This window comes from Mus musculus, chromosome 5 (assembly GCF_000001635.26).
Source record: "Mus musculus strain C57BL/6J chromosome 5, GRCm38.p6 C57BL/6J".
NCBI classification, from domain to species: domain Eukaryota; kingdom Metazoa; phylum Chordata; class Mammalia; order Rodentia; family Muridae; genus Mus; species Mus musculus.
Genome location: NC_000071.6, coordinates 108055109 through 108062809, shown reverse-complemented (window position 1 = coordinate 108062809; position 7701 = coordinate 108055109). Strand labels below are relative to the sequence as shown.

Sequence of the window (7701 nt, the reverse complement as noted above, 5' to 3'; positions counted from 1 at the left end):
CAAATGTTCCCCCCTCCTTTCCCTTTAAACCTTTGAACCTGGTTTTTCCTATTTAAAAAAAAAAAAAAAAACCTACCCTAAGAGCAGACTACTACCAAAATTAGGTTTCTGAGTTCTTTCTGCAGTCCTGATCATTCAGTTTAAGGTGTTTGTTCAATAAACTATTCTTGCTTAACTGAGGTCAGTGCTTATATGGTTTGAGTGGCGATTCTCAAACCCCAACAGCAGAGAAATAACCTATCATATGGTGCCAAACCTGAGAGAAGTTGCTTTGCAGCCACGCCAGTGACCCCGTTCATCCCTCATCCCAGGGTTTGAAACTAAACAATGAATATAAAGTTAGAACAAACATTTAATTTAAGAAAACTGGTACTCCGACTTCCAAAGACACAAAAGGAGTCACGGTTAATGTAATAAAACCTATAACCATGAGCTTCAAGTTTTGTACTAATTAAGCAAGATATAATAGAGTCAGACTTTAATAGGTGTCAAATCCCTCAAAGAATAAAACAAAGTAAAAAGTCAGAATAAACTGTACTCCTCATGTCCTTATTTGCTTCTCAAACATTGTTTCTTGTTTCTTCTAAACACACAATGAAATTCTGCTCTTGCACCTTTGAAGTTGGTCTATAATTTTGAGCTAGAAAATGAGAAAATTTCTACAACAACCTAGAATTTCTATAACAACACATTTTTGTAGGCTTAGATTTTTCAAAACCTAATTTTAATAAGGGTTCTTAAATGCTTTCACCTACCTCCTAGTTCACCACCCACCAGAGGTAATGGAAAGGAAAACTTAATAAATAGAGCAAAGAAGCATATGGACCTGCTTAGAAATAGTTTTTTGAAGCAAATCCAATCTGTGTTGTCAGGATATTAATAATTCAGTCCACACTAACCAGTAGTGGCAGCTCAATCCACTCACAAATGTCATTCAGGAATCAGCAAAAGCAGGACTCAAAAACACCATTCACAAACCAGCAGTGGCAGGTTGATCCAAGAAACTTTGAGGCTCTGCCATCAGCCCAAGTCTGTGGAAGTGGCAAGAAGCCACTAGACTACCACCAGAAGTTTCCCTCTGTGAAGTCATGCAAAAGATGATCACAAGCACGGCAAGGCGTACCAATACCATACAGCATCATCTGGGCTATATTTATCCTTTCCAAACATCAGGTGTTCTCTCAAGTGTCCGATCTAACAAAAACATGACATGTCCTTTTTCCGGGTGGCTTCCAGCAAAACTCCACGTGTCTGTTCCCGGCAAACCATCCTCCCACACATCTGCTTCAGCAAAAACATCCTCTCACTTGTCTGCTTAAGCAAAAACATCATCCTCTCATAAGACAGTTTCCAGAAAAAAAAAAAATCACAAAACATCACATGACACAACAGAGACTCCAAAAAAAAACAAAAAAAAAAACAAAACAGAAATTGAGCCGGGCATGGTGACACATGCCTTTAATCCCAGCACTTGGGAGGCAGAGGCAGGCAGATTTCTGAGTTCGAGGCCAGCCTGGTCTACAGAGTGAGTTCCAGGACAGCCAGGGCTATACAGAGAAACCCTAAGGGGGGGGGGGGGGGAATGATGGAGTGGTGGGTGGGGAACCAGAAATTCCTACTTCACATCTTCCTATTCCTGCGGTGCAAATCATGGAATTGTGTTGGCATAGAATGTTGTCAAATAATGACAATAAGCCTGCTAAAATTGCGCAATGATGACCACAAGCCAAACTTAGAAAATCTATTAGCTCCTTCCCCGTTCATCAGTTATCCTCACCCTCAAACTGTTGTGGCCATTGGTTTACTTTTCTAGTGAGTTCATACAACGGATTTATACATTACTTATATTGCACACTACCCCTCTTGCACTCAGTATAATGTCTTTGAGTCAGATTCGCATGGCACTGTAAGACCCCCACGACCCTAACTCAGTCAGTGGTACTTACTTCGAGATGCCCCGGAGTGAGACACCGAGACGCAGATTAATGCAAAAGCAAGAGGCGTATTTTCCCGGAACGTCCCGGTTTTCCTTCAATTAGTCCCTCAAGGCGAGCTACTAAGATGGCGACCCCAATGACTATTACAAGAAGTTTTTATACTTTTTAGTGGCACAGATTACGTCAGCAAGGTTACAGTTCAAACTTATTGGCTAAGCATATTGACCTTTAAATCTATTGGCTAGCAATCATGACACGCATTTGAACTCCACCTGGGACTTTCCAAAGAGTCAGGAAACTATCAGGTACATTCTAAGGATCGTTTTACTCAAGAATGTTCCTGTGGGTGGAGAATGGAACTTGGCCTAGCCTTGACTCTAGGAGGGTGGGGGAGGCTGTAAGGAGGGTGTGAGACTGGAAAACCCCTTAGGGTCCCTCAGAACTGGTCAGTATTTTTGCCTTACTGTTTATGAGAACCCCACTGTATATACCACTTTTTTGCCGAGCAGTGGTGGCACATGCCTTTAATCCCAGCACTTGGGAGGCAGAGGCAGGCAGATTTCTGAGTTCGAGGCCAAACTGGTCTACAGAGTGACTTCCAGGACAGTCAGGACTACACAGAGAAACCCTGTCTCGAAAAGCCAAAAATAAAAAAAAATTTAAAAAAACAAAAAACACTTTTTTTAACCTATGCATATGAATCATTGCCAATTTTTGGCTATTGTGAATGGCACCACTATGAACACTTCTTTACAATTCTTTGTGTGGATATTTGTTTCTTTTTGTTGGTGGGTTTGTTAGTTTGGTTTGGTTTGGTTTATTTGAGATATGGTTTCTCTGTGTAACAAACCAGGCTGTCTTGGGATTCTTTGTAGACCAGGCTGGCCTCAAACTCACAGAGATCTGCCTGCCTCTGCCTCCCAAGTGCTGGGATTAAAGGAGTGCACCACAACACCCAGCTCTTTTCCTCTTTCTTCCTTTCTCTCTTTTTGAGTTGATTCTCTGAGTAATTGCTGAGTTATATGATACATTCATTCATCATTAGTTAAAACAATATGATACATTTATTCGTCATTAGTTAAAACACTGCCAACTAGACACGGTAAGCAAGCTGGTAATCCTAGTACTCAGAAGGTGGAGACAAAAATGGTAAGAGTTGGGCTGGTGAGATGGCTCAGTGGTTAAGAGCACCGACTGTTCTTCTGAAGGTCATGAATTCAAATCCCAGCAACCACATGATGGCTCACAACCATCCATAACAAGATCTGACACCCTCTTCTGGAGTGTCTGAAGACAGCTACAGTGTACTCACATATAATAAAGTAAAATAAATAAATCTTTTAAAAAAATGGTAAGAGTTGAAGGTCATTCTTAGCTACATAATTCTTCCAAAAAACAAACAAACAAACAAACAAACCCTAGGGATATAACACTAACCATTGTTATCATGCTTGAAGACCTCGGTTCAGGCCCCAGCTCTGCACAAACTGAGCATGTTGATGAACATAGTAATGCCAGAGCTGGGGAGGCAGAGGCCATGCTCCACGCATAACAAGCTCTAAGCCAGCTGGTATATCAGAGACCTTAGCTAAAAACAAAACAAACACAAACAAAAAACAAAAACAAAAAACAGGGCAGTGGTGCTCAGCCAGCACTCAGGAGGCAGTAGCAAGCAGATTTCTCTGAGTCTGAGGCCAGCCTGGTCTTCCTGGGTTCCAGGACAGCCGGGGCTACACAGAGAAGAAACCTTGTTTCAAGAAACTAGAAACAAACAAACACCACCACCACCACCACAACAAAAAGTTTTGCCTTCCTGCCAGGTGGCACACTAGTGAGAATATCTATTCTATTGCTACCATAATAGTCACCAGCCTTTGTTTACACTGAAAATCTGTGTCTTTAGCCTTCCTTCCAAAGTGAGCTGAAAACCAATGACTCTCCAGGAACCCTCCAGGGTTTCTGAGCCCAATTAGGACTGCTAAAGCATCTAGCAGCATGAACTGAGCAACCACCATGTCCCAGACTCCCCAGGGCGGACTAACCAGACAACCCCTGTTGGACTAACCAGACTATATAATGTAAACCAGTCTAATAAATCCCTCTTTAAATATTAAAAACAAAAACCGTGTCACAACATAGTTCAAGAACAGAGTTGTGTGAGATTTCTGAGTGAGAAAACCCAAGAAACCAAGACAAGAGCCTTGTAACCTCAGTTTCTTCAAAAGCACAGAATTGTTTTTTGACTATGTTGATTATGTATCTCGTGGATAAGAGTAAATATAGTTCAGATTATTCATTTCAACTGGCTATTGTTTGTTTAGATGTCTCTATGGAGAAAACATGTTTGTGCCATATGCAAATTGTCCTTGTGATTGTATATAGCTTGAACACACGAGAACTTCACCCATGTGACTCCTCTTAACTGTCAAGAAACTACCTTCTGATGTGAGAAAGTTCAATGAAACTCAACTGCTTTGCAGAGTTTTGGGTTATATGTGTTTGTTTGTTTGTTTGTTTGTTTTTAACCCAGGGCCTTACAGTATGGTTTTGACTAGTCCGAAACTTGAATATTTACCTGTTTTTAAAATGTCAAGTTACTGCTACCCAGGGCAGAAGGTAAGGCCTCCTTCTTCTCAGAGGTGAAGGGGAGGGAGGAGAAGGGGCAGTGTGAGGGAGGTACTGAGAGGAGGGGGATATAAAGTGCTGTGATTGGGATATAAAGTGAATAAATAAATTAATGGGAGAAATGTCAAAATAGCATAGTTATTCAAGCATATGATGTTGCCACCGCTTGGGAGGCTGAGGCAGGAGGACTGTCTAATGTTTGAGGACAGAGTGGGCTACTGAAGTGGTTTTCACATTATGTCTACTTTTTTCCTTTTTAAGATTTATTTATTTGTTTATTTATTTAATGTATATGAGTATACTGTTGCTGTCTTCAGACACACCAAAAGAGGACATCTGATTCCATTACAGATGGTTGCGAGCCACCATGTGGTTGCTGGGAATTGAATTTAGGATCATCTGGAAGAGCAGTCAGTGCTCTTAGCCACTGACCAATCTAATCTCCCCAGCTGTACTTTTCTTTTTTTTTTTAAATTTATTCATTTATTATATGTAAGTACACTGTAGCTGTCTTCAGACGCCCCAGAAGAGGGTATCTGATTTAATTACAGATGGTTGTGAGCCACCATGTGGTTGCTGGGATTTGAACTCAGGACCTCTGAAAGAGCAGTCAGAGCTCTTAACCACTGAGCCATCTCTCCAGCCCCTGTACTTTTCTTTTTAATGGTTGTGTTTTGTTTTGTATTTTTGTTTTGCTTTTGTTTTGTTTTTTGGTTTTTCGAGACAGGGTTTCTCTGTATAGCCCTGGCTCTCCTGGAACTCACTTTGTAGACCAGGATGGCCTTGAACTCAGAACTCAGAAATCCACCTGCCTCTGCCTTCCGAGTGCTGGAATCAAAGGCGTGCACCACCACTGCCCAGCTTTGTTTTGTATTTTTGAGACAGGGTTCAGGCTAGCCTAGATCTTATCTCTCTGCCTCTGCCTCACCACCTCTCTCTCTGTGAAGATACCGTGGTGGGTTAAGAAATGCCCCCCCCACCCCATGGGCTGGAGAAATGGCTCAGCCGTTAAAGGCTAAGCTTACAACCAAAAATATAAGAAATGCCCCCCATAAGTTCAGGCATTTAAATACTTGGTCCTGATTAATGGCATTGTTTTGGACGGTGATAGGAGGTACCCTTCCTGGATATCAATGAGAGCAGGTTTTGAGAGTATATAGCCTCACCCTACGTCCAGCTCATTCCCTAGGCCTCATTCTTGAGATCTCTCAGCTTCCTGCTCCAAACATTGTGCTTGCCACTTGCGGACATGTGTCCTTGCCAAGATGGACTTGTATCCCTCGGCAACCATAAGCTTAAAGCCCTCTTCCCCAAGTTATTTTTGGCCACATCATATTACTACAACAGGAAAGTAACTAGTACAGTCACCATGTCTAGTTTATGTGGTGCTGCGCATCCTACTTAGAGCATTGTGCATGCTAGGCAAGCAGTCTGCCAACTGAACTACATCTTCAGCCTCTGAAATGAGATGATTTATATCTCACTCCATTTCATTTGCATTTGATATCAAGTAAAATATACCAATGGTCATTTTGGTTTTTTTGTTTTTTTTTTAAAAAAAAAACCTCTACAATATGCTATTTTAGGTACAATAAAAGACTTGAGTAGTGTCTTAAGACACCATGACCAAGGTAACTTATAGAAGAAAGCATTGAATGGGAGCTCACAGGATGTTGGAGGATGTGTGTCACTGTGTAGGGAAGGGCTTTGAGGTCTCCTATGCTCAAGCTATGTCCAGGTACAGTCAGTCCTCTTCTGTTGCATGATACCGTGCTTCCTGCCATGATGATAATGGACCAAACCTCTGAAATTGTAAGCCAGCCTCAATTAAATGTTTTTCTTCATAAGAGTTGTGGTATGTCTTCAAAGCAATAAACCCTAACCAAGACAGGAAGGCTCTCCTGGTACTGAAGCAGTAGTTGAGTGTTACCTCCCAATTCACAGACATGAGGCAGAGAAAAAGCTACAGGGAATGGTGTGGACTTTTGAAACCTCAAAGCCCATCTCCAGTGATACAGCTCCTCCAACAAGGCCACACCTCCTAAACCTTCCCAAACAGTTCCACCAACTGGGAGCCAAGTGTGCAAATAAACAAGCCTATAGGGCCCTTACTCATTCAAACCACTACAACCAATGAGCAAAATGTGGGGGAACAAAATTGTGAGGGTTTCATTGTCTTTTTGTTTCTTTGTTTTGTTTTTGAGATTTGGAGTTTGTTTGGGTCTTTTGTTGCTTGTTTTTTCTTTGTTTGTTTGTTTGTTCATTTGTTTTTTTTAAGATAAGAATCTCACTATGGCCCTTTCCCCTGGCTGGCAGCTCGGAGGCCGCATGATGCCTGGAGTTACTGTAAAAGACGTTAACCAGCAGTTCCTCAGAGCTCTGGCAGCCTTCCTCAAAAATTCTGGGAAGTTGAAAGTCCCCAAGTGGGTGGACACAGTCAAGCCTGGCCAAACATAAAGAGCTTGCCCCATATGATGAGAACTGGTTCTTCCACAGCACAGCACCTGTACCTCCGAAGTGGTGCAGGGGTTGGTTCCATGACCAAGATCTACTGAGGATGGCAGAGAAACGGTGTCAGACCCAGCCACTTCAGCAGAGGCTCTAAGAGTGTGGCCCATCGGGTCCTCCAAGCCCTGGAGGGGCTGAAAATGGTGGAAAAGGACCAAGATGGGGGCCACAAGCTAACACCTCAGGGACAGAGAGATCTGGACAGGATCGCTGGACAGGTGGCAGCTGCCAACAAGAAGCATTAGAACAACGAATGCTGGGTTAATAAATTGCCTCATTCATTTAAAAAAAAAAAAAGAATCTCACTTTGATGTGCTAACTAGCCTGGACCTTGCTTTGTAGACCAGGCCAACCTCAAACTTGCAATGCCACCATGCCCATCTGTGTTTGGTTTTTTGGTTTTTTGGTTTTTTTGTAGTGGGTTTTGGTCTTTTGTTTTGTTTTGTTTTGTTTTTGATTTTTCGAGACAGGGTTTCTCTGTGTAGCCCTGGCTGTCCTGGAACTCACTCTGTAGATGGGTTTTGGTATTTTTGCTTGTGTTATTTTGTTTGGTTTGTGTCTTAGTTATGATGATGATTGCTGTGATAAAACACTGTGCCTAAAAGCAAATTGGGGAGGAAAGGGTTTATTT

The 7701-nt window shown here is 42.1% G+C and overlaps 1 pseudogene; it reads left to right on the top strand.

Annotated features, from left to right (window-relative positions):
* Rps19-ps8 (ribosomal protein S19, pseudogene 8) lies at positions 6859–7352 on the top strand (annotated as a pseudogene).